This window comes from Phyllobates terribilis, unplaced genomic scaffold (assembly GCF_046119375.1).
Source record: "Phyllobates terribilis strain yellow unplaced genomic scaffold, ASM4611937v1 Scaffold_3__8_contigs__length_932513732, whole genome shotgun sequence".
Classification (NCBI taxonomy): Eukaryota; Metazoa; Chordata; class Amphibia; order Anura; family Dendrobatidae; genus Phyllobates; species Phyllobates terribilis.
The window spans coordinates 86161138-86185296 of NW_027362763.1; positions in this window are offsets into that span (position 1 = coordinate 86161138).

The window sequence follows — 24159 nt, forward strand, 5'->3', positions numbered from 1 at the left end:
TACACAGTGACCCCACGAGCAGAATAGTGAGTGCAGCTCTGGAGTATAATAAAGGAAGTAACTGAGGATGAGTAGAGGATCAGTAATGTAATGTATGTGCACAGTGACTGCACCAGCAGAATAGTGAGTGCAGCTCTGGAGTATAATACAGTATGTAAGTCAGGATCAGTACAGGATCAGTAATGTAATGTATGTGCACAGTGACTGCACCAGCAGAATAGAGAGTGCAGCTCTGGATTATAATACAAGATGTAACTCAGGATCAGTAATGTAATGTATGTACACAGTGACTGAACCAGCAGAATAGTGAGTGCTGCTCTGGAGTATAATACAGGATGTAACTCAGGATCAGTACAGGATCAATAATGTAATGTATGTGCAAAGTGACTGCACCAGCAGAATAGTGAGTGCAGCTCTGGATTATAATACAAGATGTAACTCAGGATGAGTAATGTAATGGATGTACACAGTGACTGCACCAGCAGAATAGTGAGTACAGCTCTGGAGTATAATACAGGATGTAACTCAGGATCAGTAATGTAATGTATGTACACAGTGACTGCACCAGCAGAATAGTGAGAGCAGCTCTGGAGTATAATACAGTATATAACTCAGGATCAGTGCAGGATCAGTAATGTAATGTATGTACACAGTGACTCCACCAGCAGAATAGTGAGTGCAGCTCTGGAGTATAATACAGGATGTAACTGAGGATCAGTAGAGGATCAGTAATGTAATGTATGTGCACAGTGACTGCACAAGCAGAATAGTGAGTGCAGCTCTGGAGTATAATACAGGATGCAAGTCAGGATAAGTACAAGATTAGTAATGTAATATATGTACACAGTGACTGCACCAGCAGAATAGTGAGTACAGCTCAGGATTATAATACAGGATGTAACTCAGGATCAGTAATGTAATGTATGCACACAGTGACTGCACCAGCAGAATAGTGAGTGCAGCTCTGGAGTATAATATAGGATGTAACTCAGGATCAGTACAGGATCAGTAATGTAATGTATGTACACAGTGACTGCACCAGCAGAATAGTGAGTGCAGCTCTGGAGTATAATACAGGATGGAACTCAGGATCAGTAATGTAATGTATGTACACAGTGACTGCACTAGCAGAATAGTGAGTGCAGCTCTGGGGTATAATAAGGGATGTAACTCAGGATCAGTACAGGATCAGTAATGTAATATATGTACACAGTGGTGCACCAGCAGAATAGTGAGTGCAGCTCTGGAGTATAATACAGGATGTAACTCAGGATCAGTAGAGGATCAGTAATGTAATGTATGTACACAGAGACTGCACAAGCAGAATAGTGAGTGCATCTCTGGAGTATAATACAGGATGTAACTCAGGATCAGAATCGGATCAGTAATGTAATGTATGTGCACAGTGACTGCACCAGCAGAATAGTGAGTGCAGCTCTGGAGTATAATACAGGATGGAACTCAGGATCAGTAATGTATTGTATGTACACAGCGACTGCACTAGCAGAATAGTGAGTGCAGCTCTGGAGTATAATACAGGATGGAACTCAGGATCAGTAATGTAATGTATGTACACAGCGACTGCACTAGCAGAATAGTGAGTGCAGCTCTGGAGTATAATACAGGATGTAACTCAGGATCAGTACAGAATCAGTAATGTAATATATGTACACAGTGGCTGCACCAGCAGAATAGTGAGTGCAGCTCTGGAGTATAATACAGGATGTAACTCAGGATCAGTACAGGATCAGTAATGTAATGTATGTACACAGTGACTGCACCAGCAGAATAGTGAGTGCAGCTCTGGAGTATAATACAGGATGTAACTCAGGATCAGAACCGGATCAGTAATGTAATGTATGTGCACAGTGACTGCACCAGCAGAATAGTGAGTGCAGCTCTGGAGTATAATACAGGATGGAACTCAGGATCAGTAATGTAATGTATGTACACAGTGACTGCACTAGCAGAATAGTGAGTGCAGCTCTGGAGTATAATACAGGATGGAACTCAGGATCAGAAATGTAATGTATGTACACAGTGACTGCACTAGCAGAATAGTGAGTGCAGCTCTGGAGTATAATACAGGATGTAACTCAGGATCAGTACAGGATCAGTAATGTAATATATGTACACAGTGGCTGCACCAGCAGAATAGTGATTGCAGCTCTGGAGTATAATACAGGATGTAACTCAGGATTAGTACAGGATCAGTAATGTAATGTATGTACACAGTGACTGCACCAGCAGAATAGTGAGTGCAGCTCTGGAGTATAATACAGGATGTAACTCAGGATCAGAACCGGATCAGTAATGTAATGTATGTGCACAGTGACTGCACCAGCAGAATAGTGAGTGCAGCTCTGGAGTATAATACAGGATATAACTCAGGATCAGTGCAGGATCAGTAATGTAATGTATGTACACAGTGACTCCACCAGTAGAATAGTGAGTGCAGCTCTGAAGTATAATACAAGATGTATCTGAGGATCAGTAGAGGGTCAGTAATGTAATGTATGTGCACAGTGACTGCACCAGCAGAATAGTGAGTGCAGCTCTGGAGTATAATACAGGATGTAAGTCAGGATCAGTACAGGATCAGTAATGTAATATATGTACACAGTGACTGCACAAGCAGAATAGTGTGTGCAGCTCTGGATTATAATAGAGGATGTAACTCAGGATCAGTAATATTATCTATGTACACAGTGACCCCACGAGCAGAATAGTGAGTGCAGCTCTGGAGTATAATAAAGGAAGTAACTGAGGATGAGTAGAGGATCAGTAATGTAATGTATGTGCACAGTGACTGCACCAGCAGAATAGTGAGTGCAGCTCTGGAGTATAATACAGTATGTAAGTCAGGATCAGTACAGGATCAGTAATGTAATGTATGTGCACAGTGACTGCACCAGCAGAATAGAGAGTGCAGCTCTGGATTATAATACAAGATGTAACTCAGGATCAGTAATGTAATGTATGTACACAGTGACTGAACCAGCAGAATAGTGAGTGCTGCTCTGGAGTATAATACAGGATGTAACTCAGGATCAGTACAGGATCAATAATGTAATGTATGTACACAGTGACTGCACCAGCAGAATAGTGAGTGCAGCTCTGGAGTATAATACAGGATGTAACTCAGGATCAGTACAGAATCAGTAATGTAATGTATGTACACAGTGACTGCACCAGCAGAATAGTGAGTGCAGCTCTGGAGTATAATACAGGATGCAACTCAAGATCAGTACAGGATCAGTAATATAATGTATGTACACAGTGACTGCACCAGCAGAATAGTGAGTGCAGCTCTGGAGTATAATACAGGATGTAACTCAGGATCATCACAGGATTAGTAATGTAATGTATGTACACAGTGACTGCACCAGCAGAATAGTGAGTGCAGCTCTGGAGTATAATACAGGATGTAACTCAGAATCAGTACAGGATCAGTAATGTAATGTATGTACACAGTGACTGCACCAGCAGAATAGTGAGTGCAGCTCTGGAGTATAATACAGGATGCAACTCAGGATCAGTACAGGATCAGTAATATAATGTATGTACACAGTGACTGCACCAGCAGAATAGTGAGTGCAGCTCTGGAGTATAATACAGGATGTAACTCAGGATCAGTACAGAATCAGTAATGTAATGTATGTACACAGTGACTGCACCAGCAGAATAGTGAGTGCAGCTCTGGAGTATAATACAGGATGCAACTCAGGATCAGTACAGGATCAGTAATATAATGTATGTACACAGTGACTGCACCAGCAGAATAGTGAGTGCAGCTCTGGAGTATAATACAGGATGTAACTCAGGATCATCACAGGATTAGTAATGTAATGTATGTACACAGTGACTGCACCAGCAGAATAGTGAGTGCAGCTCTGGAGTATAATACAGGATGTAACTCAGAATCAGTACAGGATCAGTAATGTAATGTATGTACACAGTGACTGAACCAGCAGAATAGTGAGTGCTGCTCTGGAGTATAATACAGGATGTAACTCAGGATCAGTACAGGATCAATAATGTAATGTATGTACACAGTGACTGCACCAGCAGAATAGTGAGTGCAGCTCTGGAGTATAATACAGGATGTAACTCAGGATCAGTACAGAATCAGTAATGTAATGTATGTACACAGTGACTGCACCAGCAGAATAGTGAGTGCAGCTCTGGAGTATAATACAGGATGCAACTCAAGATCAGTACAGGATCAGTAATATAATGTATGTACACAGTGACTGCACCAGCAGAATAGTGAGTGCAGCTCTGGAGTATAATACAGGATGTAACTCAGGATCATCACAGGATTAGTAATGTAATGTATGTACACAGTGACTGCACCAGCAGAATAGTGAGTGCAGCTCTGGAGTATAATACAGGATGTAACTCAGAATCAGTACAGGATCAGTAATGTAATGTATGTACACAGTGACTGCACCAGCAGAATAGTGAGTGCAGCTCTGGAGTATAATACAGGATGCAACTCAGGATCAGTACAGGATCAGTAATATAATGTATGTACACAGTGACTGCACCAGCAGAATAGTGAGTGCAGCTCTGGAGTATAATACAGGATGTAACTCAGGATCAGTACAGAATCAGTAATGTAATGTATGTACACAGTGACTGCACCAGCAGAATAGTGAGTGCAGCTCTGGAGTATAATACAGGATGCAACTCAGGATCAGTACAGGATCAGTAATATAATGTATGTACACAGTGACTGCACCAGCAGAATAGTGAGTGCAGCTCTGGAGTATAATACAGGATGTAACTCAGGATCATCACAGGATTAGTAATGTAATGTATGTACACAGTGACTGCACCAGCAGAATAGTGAGTGCAGCTCTGGAGTATAATACAGGATGTAACTCAGAATCAGTACAGGATCAGTAATGTAATGTATGTACACAGTGACTGAACCAGCAGAATAGTGAGTGCTGCTCTGGAGTATAATACAGGATGTAACTCAGGATCAGTACAGGATCAATAATGTAATGTATGTACACAGTGACTGCACCAGCAGAATAGTGAGTGCAGCTCTGGAGTATAATACAGGATGTAACTCAGGATCAGTACAGAATCAGTAATGTAATGTATGTACACAGTGACTGCACCAGCAGAATAGTGAGTGCAGCTCTGGAGTATAATACAGGATGCAACTCAGGATAAGTACAGGATCAGTAATATAATGTATGTACACAGTGACTGCACCAGCAGAATAGTGAGTGCAGCTCTGGAGTATAATACAGGATGTAACTCAGGATCATCACAGGATTAGTAATGTAATGTATGTACACAGTGACTGCACCAGCAGAATAGTGAGTGCAGCTCTGGAGTATAATACAGGATGTAACTCAGAATCAGTACAGGATCAGTAATGTAATGTATGTGCACAGTGACTGCACCAGCAGAATAGTGAGAGCAGCTCTGGAGTATAATACAGTATATAACTCAGGATCAGTAATGTAATGTATGTACACAGAGAATGCACTAGCAGAATAGTGAGTGCAGCTCTGGAGTATAATACAGGATATAACTGAGGATCAGTAATGTAATGTATGTGCACAGTGACTGAACAAGCAGAATAGTGAGTGCAGCTCTGGAGTATAATACAGGATGTAAGTCAGGATCAGTACAAGATCAGTAATGTAATATATGTACACAGTGACTGCACCAGCAGAATAGTGAGTACAGCTCATGATTATAATACAGGATGTAACTCAGGATCAGAAATGTAATGTATGTACACAGTGACTGTACCAGCAGAATAGTGAGTGCAGCTCTGGAGTATAATATAGGATGTAACTCAGGATCAGTAATGTAATGTATGTACACAGTGACTGCACCAGCAGAATAGTGAGTTCAGCTCTCGAGTATAATACAGGATGTAACTCAGGATCAGTAATGTATGTACACAGTGACTGCACCAGCAGAATAGTGAGTGCAGCTCTGGAGTATAATACAGGATGTATCTCAGGATCAGTAATGTAATGTATGTACACAGTGACTGCACCAGCAGAATAGTGAGTGCAGCTCTGGAGTATAATACAGTATGTAAGTCAGGATCAGTACAGGATTAGTAATGTAATGTATTTGCACAGTGACTGCACCAGCAGAATAGCGAGTGCAGCTCTGGATTATAATACAAGATGTAACTCAGGATCAGTAATGTAATGTATGTACAAGGTGACTGCACCAGCAGAATAGTGAGTGCAGCTCTGGATTATAATACAAGATGTAACTCAGGATGAGTAATGTAATGTATGTACACAGTGACTGCAGCAGCAGAATAGTGAGTGCAGCTCTGGAGTATAATACAGGATGGAACTCAGGATCAGTAGTGTAATGTATGTGCACAGAGACAGCACTAGCAGAATAGTGAGTGCAGCTCTGGGGTATAATAAGGGATGTAACTCAGGATCAGTACAGGATCAGTAATGTAATATATGTACACAGTGGCTGCACCAGCAGAATAGTGAGTGCAGCTCTGGAGTATAATACAAGATGTAACTCAGGATCAGTACAGGATCAGTAATGTAATGTATGTACACAGTGACTGCACCAGCAGAATAGTGAGTGCAGCTCTGGAATATAATACAGGATGTAACTCAGGATCAGAACCGGATCAGTAATGTAATGTATGTGCACAGTGACTGCACCAGCAGAATAGTGAGTGCAGGTCTGGAGTATAATACAGGATGGAACTCAGGATCAGTAATGTAATGTATGTACACAGTGACTGCACTAGCAGAATAGTGAGTGCAGCTCTGGAGTATAATACAGGATGGAACTCAGGATCAGTAATGTAATGTATGTACACAGTGACTGCACTAGCAGAATAGTGAGTGCAGCTCTGGAGTATAATACAGGATGTAACTCAGGATCAGTACAGGATCAGTAATGTAATATATGTACACAGTGGCTGCACCAGCAGAATAGTGAGTGCAGCTCTGGAGTATAATACAGGATGGAACTCAGGAACAGAACCGGATCAGTAATGTAATGTATGTGCACAGTGACTGCACCAGCAGAATAGTGAGTGCAGCTCTGGAGTATAATACAGGATATAACTCAGGATCAGTGCAGGATCAGTAATGTAATGTATGTACACATTGACTCCACCAGCAGAATAGTGAGTGCAGCTCTGAAGTATAATACAGGATGTATCTGAGGATCAGTAGAGGGTCAGTAATGTAATGTATGTGCACAGTGACTGCACCAGCAGAATAGTGAGTGCAGCTCTGGAGTATAATACAGGATGTAAGTCAGGATCAGTACAGGATCAGTAATGTAATATATGTACACAGTGACTGCACAAGCAGAATAGTGAGTGCAGCTCTGGATTATAAAACAGGATGTAACTCAGGATCAGTAATGTAATGTATGTACACAGTGACTGCACCAGCAGAATAGTGAGTGCAGCTCTGGAGTATAATATAGGATGTAACTCAGGATCAGTACAGGATCAGTAATGTAATGTATGTACACAGTGACTGCACCAGCAGAATAGTGAGTACAGCTCTGGAGTATAATACAGGATGGAACTCAGGATCAGTAATGTAATGTATGTACACAGTGACTGCACCAGCAGAATAGTGAGTTCAGCTCTCGAGTATAATACAGGATGGAACTCAGGATCAGTAATGTATGTACACAGTGACTGCACCAGCAGAATAGTGAGTGCAGCTCTGGAGTATAATACAGGATGTATCTCAGGATCAGTAATGTAATGTATGTACACAGTGACTGCACCAGCAGAATAGTGTGTGCAGCTCTGGATTATAATAGAGGATGTAACTCAGGATCAGTAATTTTATGTATGTACACAGTGACCCCACGAGCAGAATAGTGAGTGCAGCTCTGGAGTATAATAAAGGAAGTAACTGAGGATGAGTAGAGGATCAGTAATGTAATGTATGTGCACAGTGACTGCACCAGCAGAATAGTGAGTGCAGCTCTGGAGTATAATACAGTATGTAAGTCAGGATCAGTACAGGATCAGTAATGTAATGTATGTGCACAGTGACTGCACCAGCAGAATAGAGAGTGCAGCTCTGGATTATAATACAAGATGTAACTCAGGATCAGTAATGTAATGTATGTACACAGTGACTGAACCAGCAGAATAGTGAGTGCTGCTCTGGAGTATAATACAGGATGTAACTCAGGATCAGTACAGGATCAATAATGTAATGTATGTACACAGTGACTGCACCAGCAGAATAGTGAGTGCAGCTCTGGATTATAATACAAGATGTGACTCAGGATGAGTAATGTAATGTATGTACACAGTGACTGCACCAGCAGAATAGTGAGTACAGCTCTGGAGTATAATACAGGATGTAACTCAGGATCAGTAATGTAATGTATGTACACAGTGACTGCACCAGCAGAATAGTGAGAGCAGCTCTGGAGTATAATACAGTATATAACTCAGGATCAGTGCAGGATCAGTAATGTAATGTATGTACACAGTGACTCCACCAGCAGAATAGTGAGTGCAGCTCTGGAGTATAATACAGGATGTAACTGAGGATCAGTAGAGGATCAGTAATGTAATGTATGTGCACAGTGACTGCACAAGCAGAATAGTGAGTGCAGCTCTGGAGTATAATACAGGATACAAGTCAGGATAAGTACAAGATTAGTAATGTAATATATGTACACAGTGACTGCACCAGCAGAATAGTGAGTACAGCTCAGGATTATAATACAGGATGTAACTCAGGATCAGTAATGTAATGTATGCACACAGTGACTGCACCAGCAGAATAGTGAGTGCAGCTCTGGAGTATAATATAGGATGTAACTAAGGATCAGTACAGGATCAGTAATGTAATGTATGTACACAGTGACTGTACCAGCAGAATAGTGAGTGCAGCTCTGGAGTATAATACAGGATGGAACTCAGGATCAGTAATGTAATGTATGTACACAGTGACTGCACTAGCAGAATAGTGAGTGCAGCTCTGGGGTATAATAAGGGATGTAACTCAGGATCAGTACAGGATCAGTAATGTAATATATGTACACAGTGGTGCACCAGCAGAATAGTGAGTGCAGCTCTGGAGTATAATACAGGATGTAACTCAGGATCAGTAGAGGATCAGTAATGTAATGTATGTACACAGAGACTGCACAAGCAGAATAGTGAGTGCAGCTCTGGAGTATAATACAGGATGTAACTCAGGATCAGTAATGTAATGTATGTACACAGTGACTGCACTAGCAGAATAGTGAGTGCAGCTCTGGAGTATAATACAGGATGGAACTCAGGATCAGAACCGGATCAGTAATGTAATGTATGTGCACAGTGACTGCACCAGTAGAATAGTGAGTGCAGCTCTGGAGTATAATACAGGATGGAACTCAGGATCAGTAATGTAATGTATGTACACAGCGACTGCACTAGCAGAATAGTGAGTGCAGCTCTGGAGTATAATACAGGATGGAACTCAGGATCAGTAATGTAATGTATGTACACAGTGACTGCACTAGCAGAATAGTGAGTGCAGCTCTGGAGTATAATACAGGATGTAACTCAGGATCAGTACAGGATCAGTAATGTAATATATGTACACAGTGGCTGCACCAGCAGAATAGTGAGTGCAGCTCTGGAGTATAATACAAGATGTAACTCAGGATCAGTACAGGATCAGTAATGTAATGTATGTACACAGTGACTGCACCAGCAGAATAGTGAGTGCAGCTCTGGAATATAATACAGGATGTAACTCAGGATCAGAACCGGATCAGTAATGTAATGTATGTGCACAGTGACTGCACCAGCAGAATAGTGAGTGCAGGTCTGGAGTATAATACAGGATGGAACTCAGGATCAGTAATGTAATGTATGTACACAGTGACTGCACTAGCAGAATAGTGAGTGCAGCTCTGGAGTATAATACAGGATGGAACTCAGGATCAGTAATGTAATGTATGTACACAGTGACTGCACTAGCAGAATAGTGAGTGCAGCTCTGGAGTATAATACAGGATGTAACTCAGGATCAGTACAGGATCAGTAATGTAATATATGTACACAGTGGCTGCACCAGCAGAATAGTGAGTGCAGCTCTGGAGTATAATACAGGATGGAACTCAGGAACAGAACCGGATCAGTAATGTAATGTATGTGCACAGTGACTGCACCAGCAGAATAGTGAGTGCAGCTCTGGAGTATAATACAGGATATAACTCAGGATCAGTGCAGGATCAGTAATGTAATGTATGTACACATTGACTCCACCAGCAGAATAGTGAGTGCAGCTCTGAAGTATAATACAGGATGTATCTGAGGATCAGTAGAGGGTCAGTAATGTAATGTATGTGCACAGTGACTGCACCAGCAGAATAGTGAGTGCAGCTCTGGAGTATAATACAGGATGTAAGTCAGGATCAGTACAGGATCAGTAATGTAATATATGTACACAGTGACTGCACAAGCAGAATAGTGAGTGCAGCTCTGGATTATAAAACAGGATGTAACTCAGGATCAGTAATGTAATGTATGTACACAGTGACTGCACCAGCAGAATAGTGAGTGCAGCTCTGGAGTATAATATAGGATGTAACTCAGGATCAGTACAGGATCAGTAATGTAATGTATGTACACAGTGACTGCACCAGCAGAATAGTGAGTACAGCTCTGGAGTATAATACAGGATGGAACTCAGGATCAGTAATGTAATGTATGTACACAGTGACTGCACCAGCAGAATAGTGAGTTCAGCTCTCGAGTATAATACAGGATGGAACTCAGGATCAGTAATGTATGTACACAGTGACTGCACCAGCAGAATAGTGAGTGCAGCTCTGGAGTATAATACAGGATGTATCTCAGGATCAGTAATGTAATGTATGTACACAGTGACTGCACCAGCAGAATAGTGTGTGCAGCTCTGGATTATAATAGAGGATGTAACTCAGGATCAGTAATTTTATGTATGTACACAGTGACCCCACGAGCAGAATAGTGAGTGCAGCTCTGGAGTATAATAAAGGAAGTAACTGAGGATGAGTAGAGGATCAGTAATGTAATGTATGTGCACAGTGACTGCACCAGCAGAATAGTGAGTGCAGCTCTGCAGCATAATACAGTATGTAAGTCAGGATCAGTAATGTAATGTATGTGCACAGTGACTGCACCAGCAGAATAGTGAGTGCAGCTCTGGAGTATAATACAGTATGTAAGTCAGGATCAGTACAGGATCAGTAATGTAATGTATGTGCACAGTGACTGCACCAGCAGAATAGAGAGTGCAGCTCTGGATTATAATACAAGATGTAACTCAGGATCAGTAATGTAATGTATGTACACAGTGACTGAACCAGCAGAATAGTGAGTGCTGCTCTGGAGTATAATACAGGATGTAACTCAGGATCAGTACAGGATCAATAATGTAATGTATGTACACAGTGACTGCACCAGCAGAATAGTGAGTGCAGCTCTGGATTATAATACAAGATGTAACTCAGGATGAGTAATGTAATGTATGTACACAGTGACTGCACCAGCAGAATAGTGAGTACAGCTCTGGAGTATAATACAGGATGTAACTCAGGATCAGTAATGTAATGTATGTACACAGTGACTGCACCAGCAGAATAGTGAGAGCAGCTCTGGAGTATAATACAGTATATAACTCAGGATCAGTGCAGGATCAGTAATGTAATGTATGTACACAGTGACTCCACCAGCAGAATGGTGAGTGCAGCTCTGGAGTATAATACAGGATGTAACTGAGGATCAGTAGAGGATCAGTAATGTAATGTATGTGCACAGTGACTGCACAAGCAGAATAGTGAGTGCAGCTCTGGAGTATAATACAGGATGCAAGTCAGGATAAGTACAAGATTAGTAATGTAATATATGTACACAGTGACTGCACCAGCAGAATAGTGAGTACAGCTCAGGATTATAATACAGGATGTAACTCAGGATCAGTAATGTAATGTATGCACACAGTGACTGCACCAGCAGAATAGTGAGTGCAGCTCTGGAGTATAATATAGGATGTAACTAAGGATCAGTACAGGATCAGTAATGTAATGTATGTACACAGTGACTGTACCAGCAGAATAGTGAGTGCAGCTCTGGAGTATAATACAGGATGGAACTCAGGATCAGTAATGTAATGTATGTACACAGTGACTGCACTAGCAGAATAGTGAGTGCAGCTCTGGGGTATAATAAGGGATGTAACTCAGGATCAGTACATGATCAGTAATGTAATATATGTACACAGTGGTGCACCAGCAGAATAGTGAGTGCAGCTCTGGAGTATAATACAGGATGTAACTCAGGATCAGTAGAGGATCAGTAATGTAATGTATGTACACAGAGACTGCACCAGCAGAATAGTGAGTGCAGCTCTGGAGTATAATACAGGATGTAACTCAGGATCAGAACCGGATCAGTAATGTAATGTATGTACACAGTGACTGCACAAGCAGAATAGTGAGTGCATCTCTAGAGTATAATACAGGATGTAACTCAGGATCAGAACCGGATCAGTAATGTAATGTATGTGCACAGTGACTGCACCAGTAGAATAGTGAGTGCAGCTCTGGAGTATAATACAGGATGGAACTCAGGATCAGTAATGTAATGTATGTACACAGCGACTGCACTAGCAGAATAGTGAGTGCAGCTCTGGAGTATAATACAGGATGGAACTCAGGATCAGTAATGTAATGTATGTACATAGTGACTGCACTAGCAGAATAGTGAGTGCAGCTCTGGAGTATAATACAGGATGTAACTCAGGATCAGTACAGGATCAGTAATGTAATATATGTACACAGTGGCTGCACCAGCAGAATAGTGAGTGCAGCTCTGGAGTATAATACAGGATGTAACTCAGGATCAGTACAGGATCAGTAATGTAATGTATGTACACAGTGACTGCACCAGCAGAATAGTGAGTTCAGCTCTGGAGTATAATACAGGATGTAACTCAGGATCAGAACCGGATCAGTAATTTAATGTATGTGCACAGTGACTGCACCAGCAGAATAGTGAGTGCAGCTCAGGAGTATAATACAGGATGGAACTCAGGATCAGTAATGTAGTGTATGTACACAGTGACTGCACTAGCAGAATAGTGAGTGCAGCTCTGGAGTATAATACAGGATGGAACTCAGGATCAGTAATGTAATGTATGTACACAGTGACTCCACCAGCAGAATAGTGAGTGCAGCTCTGGAGTATAATAAAGGAATTAACTGAGGATGAGTAGAGGATCAGTAATGTAATGTATGTACACAGTGACTGCACCAGCACAATAGTGAGTTCAGCTCTGAAGTATAATACAGGATGTAACTAAGGATCAGTACAGGATCAGTAATGTAATATATGTACACAGTGACAGCACCAGCAGAAAAGTGAGTGCAGCTCTGGAGTATAATACAGGATGTAACTCATGATCAGTACAGGATCAGTAATGTAATGTATGTACACAGTGACTGCACCAGCACAATAGTGAGTTCAGCTCTGGAGTATAATACAGGATGTAACTCAGGATCAGTACAGGATCAGTAATGTAATGTATGTACACAGTGACTACACCAGCAGAATAGTGAGTGCAGCTCTGGATTATAATACAGGATGTAACTCAGGATCAGTAATGTAATGTATGTACACAGTGACTGCACCAGCAGAATAGTGAGTGCAGCTCTGGAGTGTAATACAGGATGTAACTCAGGATCAGTAATGTAATGAATGTACACAGTGACTCCACCAGCAGAATAGTGTGTGCAGCTCTGGAGTATAATAAAGGATGTAACTGAGGATGACTAGAGAATCAGTAATGTAATATATGTGCACAGTGACTGCACCAGCAGAATAGTGAGTGCAGCTCTGGAGTATAATGCAGGATGTAAGTCAGGATCAGTAATGTAATGAATGTAGACAGTGACTGCACCAGCAGAATAGTGAGTGCAGCTCTGAATTATAATACAGGATGTAACTCAGGATCAGTAATGTAATGAATGTAGACAGTGACTCCACCAGCAGAATAGTGAGTGCAGCCTTGGAGTATAATACAGGATGTAACTGAGGATCAGTAATGTAATGAATGTACACATTGACTCCACCAGCAGAATAGTGTGTGCAGCTCTGGAGTATAATAAAGGATGTAACTGAGGATGAGTAGAGAATCAGTAATGTAATATATGTGCACAGTGACTGCACCAGCAGAATAGTGAGTGCAGCTCTGGATTATAATACAAGATGTAACTCAGGATGAGTAATGTAATGTATGTACACAGTGACTGCACCAGCAGAATAGTGAGTACAGCTCTGGAGTATAATACAGGATGTAACTCAGGATCAGTAATGTAATGTATGTACACAGTGACTGCACCAGCAGAATAGTGAGAGCAGCTCTGGAGTATAATACAGTATATAACTCAGGATCAGTGCAGGATCAGTAATGTAATGTATGTACACAGTGACTCCAGCAGCAGAATAGTGAGTGCAGCTCTGGAGTATAATACAGGATGTAACTGAGGATCAGTAGAGGATCAGTAATGTAATGTATGTGCACAGTGACTGCACCAGCAGAATAGTGAGTACAGCTCAGGATTATAATACAGGATGTAACTGAGGATCAGTACAGGATCAGTAATGTAATGTATGCACACAGTGGCTGCACCAGCAGAATAGTGAGTGCAGCTCTGGAGTATAATATAGGATGTAACTAAGGATCAGTACAGGATCAGTAATGTAATATATGTACACAGTGACTGCACTAGCAGAATAGTGAGTGCAGTTCTGGGGTATAATAAGGGATGTAACTCAGGATCAGTACAGGATCAGTAATGTAATATATGTACACAGTGACTGCACCAGCAGAATAGTGAGTGCAGCTCTGGAGTATAATACAGGATGTAACTCAGGATCAGTAATGTAATGTATGTACACAGAGACTGCACAAGCAGAATAGTGAGTGCATCTCTGGAGTATAATACAGGATGTAACTCAGGATCAGAACCGGATCAGTAATGTAATGTATGTGCACAGTGACTGCACCAGCAGAATAGTGAGTGCAGCTCTGGAGTATAATACAGGATGGAACTCAGGATCAGTAATGTAATGTATGTACACAGCGACTGCACTAGCAGAATAGTGAGTGCAGTTCTGGAGTATAATACAGGATGGAACTCAGGATCAGTAATGTAATGTATGTACACAGTGACTGCACTAGCAGAATAGTGAGTGCAGATCTGGAGTATAATACAGGATGTAACTCAGGATCAGTACAGGATCAGTAATGTAATATATGTACACAGTGACTGCACCAGCAGAATAGTGAGTGCAGCTCTGGAGTATAATACAGGATGTAACTCAGGATCAGTACAGGATCAGTAATGTAATGTATGTAAACAGTGACTGCACCAGCAGAATAGTGAGTTCAGCTCTGGAGTATAATACAGGATGTAACTCAGGATCAGAACCGGATCAGTAATGTAATGTATGTGCACAGTGACTGCACCAGCAGAATAGTGAGTGCAGCTCTGGAGTATAATACAGGATGGAACTCAGGATCAGTAATGTAATGTATGTACACAGTGACTGTACTAGCAGAATAGTGAGTGCAGCTCTGGAGTATAATACAGGATGGAACTCAGGATCAGTAATGTAATGTATGTACACAGTGACTCCACCAGCAGAATAGTGAGTGCAGCTCTGGAGTATAATAAAGGAATTAACTGAGGATGAGTAGAGGATCAGTAATGTAATGTATGTACACAGTGACTGCACCAGCACAATAGTGAGTTCAGCTCTGGAGTATAATACAGGATGTAACTAAGGATCAGTACAGGATCAGTAATGTAATATATGTACACAGTGACAGCACCAGCAGAAAAGTGAGTGCAGCTCTGGAGTATAATACAGGATGGAACTCAGGATCAGTACAGGATCAGTAATGTAATGTATGTACACAGTGACTACACCAGCAGAATAGTGAGTGCAGCTCTGGATTATAATACAGGATGTAACTCAGGATCAGTAATGTAATGTATGTACACAGTGACTGCACCAGCAGAATAGTGAGTGCAGCTCTGGAGTGTAATACAGGATGTAACTCAGGATCAGTAATGTAATGAATGTACACAGTGACTCCACCAGCAGAATAGTGTGTGCAGCTCTGGATTATAATACAGGATGTAACTCAGGATCAGTAATGTAATGAATGTACACAGTGACTCCACCAGCAGAATAGTGTGTGCAGCTCTGGAGTATAATAAAGGATGTAACTGAGGATGACTAGAGAATCAGTAATGTAATATATGTGCACAGTGACTGCACCAGCAGAATAGTGAGTGCAGCTCTGGAGTATAATGCAGGATGTAAGTCAGGATCAGTAATGTAATGAATGTAGACAGTGACTGCACCAGCAGAATAGTGAGTGCAGCTCTGAATTATAATACAGGATGTAACTCAGGATCAGTAATGTAATGAATGTAGACAGTGACTCCACCAGCAGAATAGTGAGTGCAGCCCTGGAGTATAATACAGGATGTAACTGAGGATCAGTAATGTAATGTATGTACACAGTGACTCCACCAGCAGAATAGTGTGTGCAGCTCTGGAGTATAATAAAGGATGTAACTGAGGATGAGTAGAGAATCAGTAATGTAATATATGTGCACAGTGACTGCACCAGCAGAATAGTGAGTGCAGCTCTGGAGTATAATGCAGGATGTAAGTCAGGATCAGTACAGGATCAGTAATGTAATATATGTACACAGTGACTGCACCAGCAGAATAGTGAGTGCAGCTCTGGATTATAATACAGGATGTAACTCAGGATCAGTAATGTAATTTATGTACACATTGAATGCACCAGCAGAATAGTGAGTGCAGCTCCGGAGTATAATGCAGGGTGTATCTCATGGTCAGTAATGTAATGTATGTACACAGTAACTCCACCAGCAGAATAGTGAGTGCAGCTCTGGAGTATAATAAAGGAAGTAACTGAGGATGAGTAGAGGATCAGTAATGTAATGTATGTGCACAGTGACTGCACCAGCAGAATAGTGAGTGCAGCTCTGGAGTATAATACAGGATGTAAGTCAGGATCAGTACAGGATCAGTAATGTAATATATGTGCACAGTGACTGCACCAGCAGAATAGTGAGTGCAGCTCTGGAGTATAATACAGGATGTAACTCAGGATCAGTACAGGATCAGTAATGTAATGTGTGTACACAGTGACTGCACCAGCAGAATAGTGAGCGCAGCTCTGGAGTATAATACAAGATGTAACTCAGGATCAGTAATGTAATGTATGTACACAGTGACTGCACCAGCAGAATAGTGAGTGCAGCTCTGGAGTATAATACAGGACGTAACTCAGGATCAGTACAGGATCAATAATGTAATGTATGTACACATTGACTGCACCAGCAGAATAGTGAGTGCAGCTCTGGAGTATAATACAGGATGTAACTCAGGATCAGTAATGTAATGTATGTACACAGTGACTCCACCAGCAGCATACTGGGTGCAGCTCTGATCAGCTGCTAGTCAGTGTGCTGATTACGGGTGTGGTGGCTGCAGATCCTGCTGTGAGCTCCTGATCTCTGAGAACCAACACCTCTCCACCTGGGGACCTGCTCTCTCTCTTTCCCGGAGGGAGAGCTGGTTTCTGGGATGAGTGAAGGAGCCAAGTCCCAGGCTTCTGCTTCCCGAACCAGGCCGGCGGGGGGCAGAAGAAACCAGCAACCGGCCTGCACATCAGAGGACTCGGGGGTGAGACGCTGCACCAGGAGTCACAGCAATGTGGCTCCTACTCCCCCCGGGATTGTGGAGACCCCCAGAAGCCGCAAGGCTTCCAGCATGGAGGAAAAGCCTGACAGCGGCGTGCAAGATGGCGCTCCTTCCGGAGGAAAGCTGAGTGCTCACGGAGGTGAGGCCGACCTCCCTGAGGGGGGTTGGGCGCAGCAGGGACCCCGGGAGTCTGTGTCCACCTATGCCTCCCGGGTCATGATCCACCTCCGTGAGTATGAAGATGCCAGTAAGCTCATCAGGAGGCTACGGGAGGAGCTGCGCTGCACAAGCGCCAAAGCTGCAGGGGCCTCCAAACCAAGGAAGGCCAAGCTCCAAGCCAAGGTAAAAAGACTGAGCAGTGAAATTCAACGCCTGGAACTTAGGAAAGCCACCATCAGGGAGCAGAGTGGTCCTTTCAAAGAAAAACTTATAAATGAAGACTGCTTTAGAGAAATGGCTGATACCAGAGAGCAAAGGCAGATGGGGCTGCAGCCTGAGAGCCAGGTGGATGATGAGAGTGATGATGACCAGCAGGAAGCCCCACCTGGTAGCCTGCAAAGTCACCCGCAGGCCACGTGCAGCGAGCTCCCTGCAGGACAGGCGACAGTGACATCCGGTCGCAGTTCTGCCGGCTCTGGGGAGGACAGTGACAGCAGCGGCCAGGGAGGGGCGCTAATGGCGGAGATTAAACTCCTGGAGTCCCCAGTGTGCCTCCAAAGCTTCCATCTTGGTGACGATCTACCAGAAGAGGCACCTGGGGGCCACAAAAAGGCAAAGAAGACCAAGCCAAAGCTGCAGGAAGCGGTAAGATACGTATATGCCCCCCTCCCTGTACCCCCTGAGTCGGCGGCAGGCTCAGCTCGCTGTATAAGCCCCGTTGCTCAGCCCAGCCCGGGTTCTGCTGTGGATCCGGTGCAAAGGCGCGGGGAGATTACAGAGCGCGGTAGTGAGGCGCAGAGCTCCGTCTCTGCTTGTAGTAGTGGGGACGTAGCAGGAGGTGCATCAGCCGAGAGGCTGGACAGTGAGGGCGGCCCGGCGGCGAGCGTTCCATCAGGCTACGATGCTGTGGTGCGCTCCTCAGTGGGAGGGGGGAGCAGCCCGGTGTCGGGGGCAGCTCCGGTAGCCTCGGCTCCTCTGAATGCTGTTGCCGCTGATCACTTAGTTGAGAAGCGGCGGCAGTGTGAGGGGGCAGTTGGGGCTGAGCGCTCCGGTCCTCCCACGAAAGTGCTATTTTGTGTTGGCGTTGCTGGTCCGGAAGATCCTGATGCTAAAGATCAGCGGCGCCTAACTGCAGCTAGAGATCAGCGGCACATTATACCAAATGCCAAACAGCGGAAATTACCGACCGATGATGTGGAGGGCACACATAAGACCGGGGGTGAGGTCGCCTCCAGTTCTATGGAGGTGACTGAGCCCCTTGTGCCTGATGCGGAGGTCAAAAGGTCATCCACCATTGTTACTGGTCCAGCAGGAATGAATGTGGTGGTGGAGGTGAATGAGGATAATTCATTGTCTGGTGGTGTGGTTGCTGGTTTGGTGGAGGGTAAGATGGAGGTGGGTAATGGTGATACTGTTGGGGCTGACGTGGTCACTGGTCCGGTTGCCCCCCCGGGGGTGGCAACACCTGTCCGGAGTTATGCCAGTGTCACCTCCGGGGCAAATAGGGCATCCTCCTTGTCTCCGGGCTTTGGGGACGGCATGTTGCAACGTCGCCTTCTGGAGGCTCTAAAGAAGGGGGAGAGATCACTAATGGTAGAGGGTCGAGAGGTTGATCTATCGTTCTGGATAGAGAGGCATGGCCTCGGGGCCTTCCGAGAGCAAAAAGGGGGAGATACAGTGTGGTCCCTCCCAACAGCCGGGCCAGGCAGTGTGCGTAGGAATGTGGTCCGTCTTCGGTGGAGGGGCAGTGATGCATGTCCTCCAAGGTCTAAAGTTGAGGAGCTCCTGCTGAGGATGGGCTTCAAGGCGATTGACATCTACGTCTTGATACATCCCTATTCCACGCCTGAGTTTGATGTCAGCTTTGTTCGGCCGGAGGGGCTTGAGCTCTTCTGGGCGAATTATGAGTTGGCAAAAAATGAGCCCGGCTGGCGAGACTTTGCCGTTCAGGCAGTGTCTCGCCAAAACCAGATCAAGAAAGTGACCGTGATGACTCGTAATGAGTCGCTTTCTTGCTATGACATCATGACTTCGCTTGGTCGGTATGGAGAGGTGGTGGAGATGCCAAAGAAAAACCGCGACGAGTTTGGTATCTGGTCAGGGGCCTGGACGTTTATGGTAAAACTTAAGCGTTCAGGTGGTACGGTTGCCCACATTCCATCGTCTGCCTTCCTGGGTAGGGATCGTGTCCTGGTCTTCTACCAGGGGCAACCGAAGCTCTGTCACAGGTGCGGCGACCCCACACACTTCAGTGCAAACTGCACCGTGCAGAAATGCGCGTTGTGTGGGGGTGTCGGCCATCTTGACGCCTCTTGTGTGGAGATTAGGTGCCACCTGTGTGGTGAGTTAGGTCACCCATTCAGCCGTTGTCCTCGCTCCTTTGCTAATGCAGTCGAGACCCCGGTGGGAGTAAGCCGTGAGGCCGATTCTGCTGGGGAGGGGACTAGCAGGGGTGGGGGAGCTGAGGGGCCAGGGAAGAAAAGCAATAAAAAGACGCCTGCCCAGCTGAGGCGTCTAGACAAGCGCAGACAGGAGAGGGAGCGGGGCGAGCCCCAGACTACCGGGGCAGCCCCTGTCCTGGATGCCAGTCTTGCTGCTGAGGCCCCGAGGGATGATGAGTTGGATGAGGAGGTCAGGAGGATCCACAGGGAGGAAACTGCCTCTTCTTCAGAATCCTCCCATTATGAAAGTATGGATGAGGATAATAAGCGGTGGCTAGAGAACAAGCGTAAGCTCGGCACCAAAAAGAAGAAAAAGAAGGGAGATAAAACATCTTCTCCCGCTCTGACCAAGGTACCTAAGGAAGTTAAAACCGACTCCCCTCTAGTTGGTCTTTCTAACCGGTTCCAAGCCCTTGATAACATTTCTTCCTCTGAGGAGGAGGCTGAGGGTGAGGATCCGGCTTCAGCGGAGCTTACAGGGGGCGCCGAGTCTCCTTCTCCTGGGGATGCAAGGTCCTTGGGGGGAGGGAATGGCCCAGAGTCCGGAGACGAGGACGAAAAATGAAGGAAAAATGTGGGAATGGACACCTCTGTGTCATTAAAGAGGGGGAAGGATTCCTCCTCTGAGGCAGAGGATAAGGGGAGTGGGAAGAAGAAAGTCATCTAACTCAATCACCAATGATGGCGGTACCCACTCCGTTGACGCTGGCGTCCATTAATGTCGCCAGCATTAAGTCAAACATGGCTAGATTTGCGGCCTTTGATTTTCTCAGCCGGGTTGAAGCTGACATTTTCTTTTTGCAAGAGACCAGGCTGCCAAATATGGCAGAGGTGTTTATAGCTAAGAGGGAGTGGAGACTCGGGCCCTCCTATTGGTCTCTTGCGGCTGAGCCGTATAGCGGAGTGGCGGTCCTTTTTACCGCACCGGTAGAATGCCGACGGGTTATTGAGTTAGAAATGGGGAGGTGCCTGATATTAGATGTCCTCATGAAGGGACAAGAGCTTCGGCTCATTAACATCTATGGTCCCCAATCTAAATGGGACCGGAAGTGTCTCTTTATGAGGATCAAGTCCTACCTTTTTACGAGTCGGCAGGTCGTCTTTGGAGGGGACTTCAACACTGTCACGAGGCCCCGGGATAGAGGAGGTTCCAGAGACAAGCTGACTTATGATAGCGTCGCCCTTAATAGTATAGCTAGTGAGGCTCGCCTGGTGGATGTCCACATCCGGCACACCGCAGGCCACGAGGGGTTCACCTATCATAGAGGTAACTGTAGGTCCAGGATAGACAGGTTTTATTTAAAGGAGGAAGCCGTCTCTTCAGCAGTATCTGTTGTTGAGGTGGAGTTCTCCGATCACTGTTTGATTTTGTTTTCCCTGAATGTTACAGAGACCCCCCGGATGGGAAGAGGCTTTTGGAGGCTCAATTCGTCTCTCTTGGAAGAAGCGGAGATAAGACAGTCCTTTGAGGATTTTCTTCAGAGCCAGGTACCCTTACTGGATCTTTGTAGTAGTAAGTCAGAGTGGTGGGAGATGTTTAAGAAAAGGGTGGCGAGATTCTTCCGCCAGCTCTCGAGCCTCAGGAGCCTGGACAGGTACCGCCTGTATCAGGGCCTGAGGAGGAAACTCGAGCATCTTGTCTCAACTGGAGGTAGCCGCGAGGAGATCTCCAGAGTGAAATCTTTGCTAATGAGGTGTCAGTATGATAGACACGCATCTTTGGTTTTTGAGAGGGATTACGGGAAGTACCGCTCGCCCGACCCTTACAGAAACTGCAAGATGTCAGTGAATAGTAAAGTTGTTACAGGACTGGTTGACACTGCGGGGTCCCTGAAAAGATCCAGATCAGGGATCCTGGAGGTCGTCAGATCCTTCTACTCGCACCTCTTGGGGAAGAGGGATCTGGAATGGGATGAGATATCGGCTTTTCTGGCTGAAGCTGTCCCCGAACCAGGGGTAGACCCCTCTTTGGCGTTTTGACAGAGATGATCAGGGAAGAGGAAGTTAAGTTGGCGATTGAAGGGCTTGCCCTGAAGAAATCTCCCGGTCCGGATGGCTTAACATCTGAATTCTATAAGACCTTTAAGGGCGCCTTGGTTCCCCTCTTGACTGAGGTATTCAATGAGTGTCTTTCCTCGGGCACTCTGCCAAAGTCAATGAGGAGGTCTGCCCTGATCATCTTGTCAAAGGGTAAGGACCCATCTTGCATTGAGAATTGGCGTCCCATAGCGCTTCTCAATGCAGACAGGAAGGTTTTGGCAAAGGTTCTGTTTAATCGACTGGTGAAATTTGCACCCCAGCTCCTTTCGGGAGCCCAGCATTGCTCTGTTCCGGGCCGCAGTACAATTAGTGCTGTACTCTGTGTCCGAGAGGCGGTGGAGCAGGGGAGGGGTGGCCACTGGAAGGGGTACATGCTGTCATTGGACCAGGCAAAAGCGTTTGATCGGGTTAATCATGAGTACCTCTGGTCTGTCCTTCTGAGGTATGGCCTGCCGGGGGGGTTCGTTGATTGGCTTAAGACCTTGTACTCTGGGGCAGAGAGTTTCCCGCTTGTGAACGGTTGGATTGGCAGCTCTTTTGAGGTTGGGTGTGGTGTTCGCCAGGGTTGTCCCTTGAGCCCGCTACTGTACGTGTTTGCGATTGACCCACTTCTTAGGAGGGTGGAGCGTGGACCGTTGGCTGGGATTGGGATGGACCGGGCAGCACCGGAAGCCACTCTGAGAGTGGTGGCGTATGCCGATGACGTCACCGTTTTTGTTTCCTCTGATGGGGAGGCAGAATGGCTGATGTCAGAGGTAAATCGCTACTCGGAGGCATCCGGGTCTAAGATCAACCGGGATAAGTGTGAGAGTCTCTGGCTGGGAGGAGGAGATCCTGGTTTTGATCTCCCGGACACCCTTCCAGAACCCAAAGTCTCTGCAAAAGTTCTTGGCATCGAATTTGGCCAGGGGGATTACCCCAAACAAAATTGGGACAGCAGGCTAGAGATCGCCACTCAGAAGGTGAACCAATGGAAGGGTTGGTCTTTGACCCTAAGGGAAAGAATAAACCTGATCAAAACTTACCTGCTCCCTTTGCTGATCTATCTGGGCAGTGTGTGCATCTTGCCAGAGCCTCTCTGGACTCGGGTCTACAGTTTGTTCTTTCAACTGTTATGGGGGAATAGACTGAACCTGGTCAAGAGGGAGGTTACTTACCGTACGAGGAGACTAGGAGGGTTGGGTATGGTCAACCCTGTGGTATTCCTTGTGAATACCTTCATTAAGATCAATATTGCAAACCTCTGGAAAGAGAGGGCTCCTCTGTGGGTATTCTCCTGTAAGGGATGGTTTCAGCTTTTCTTCCAGGAATGGGAGACAGGAGGGCAAGTGAAGGATCTCCGCACACTGCATGGACATCTCCCGGCTTACGCTACCGTGGTTCTGAAGGTAATTCGCCGGTGGGGTCTGGGAATGTGGGAGGTCAGGACTCTGCCAAGGAAGCTCCTTGACAAAAGGGTTCTGTTGACCCATTTTCAGAGGCCTCTGGCGCTCAGGGATTGCCCAAGTCGGAATCTTGGGGTGGGTCTGCATCTTTTGAATTCTATCAGGATCCCCTCGAAGGTTTGGGACTTGGCTTGGCGCTGCTTCCATGGGAAACTGTGTGTGAGGGACAATCTGAAGTGTAGGAGCTCTGAGGACAGGAACTGTCCTCGGGAGCATTGTGGTACCATGCTTGAAAGCATGGACCACTTCCTGCTTCGTTGTCCCTTTAACACAGAGG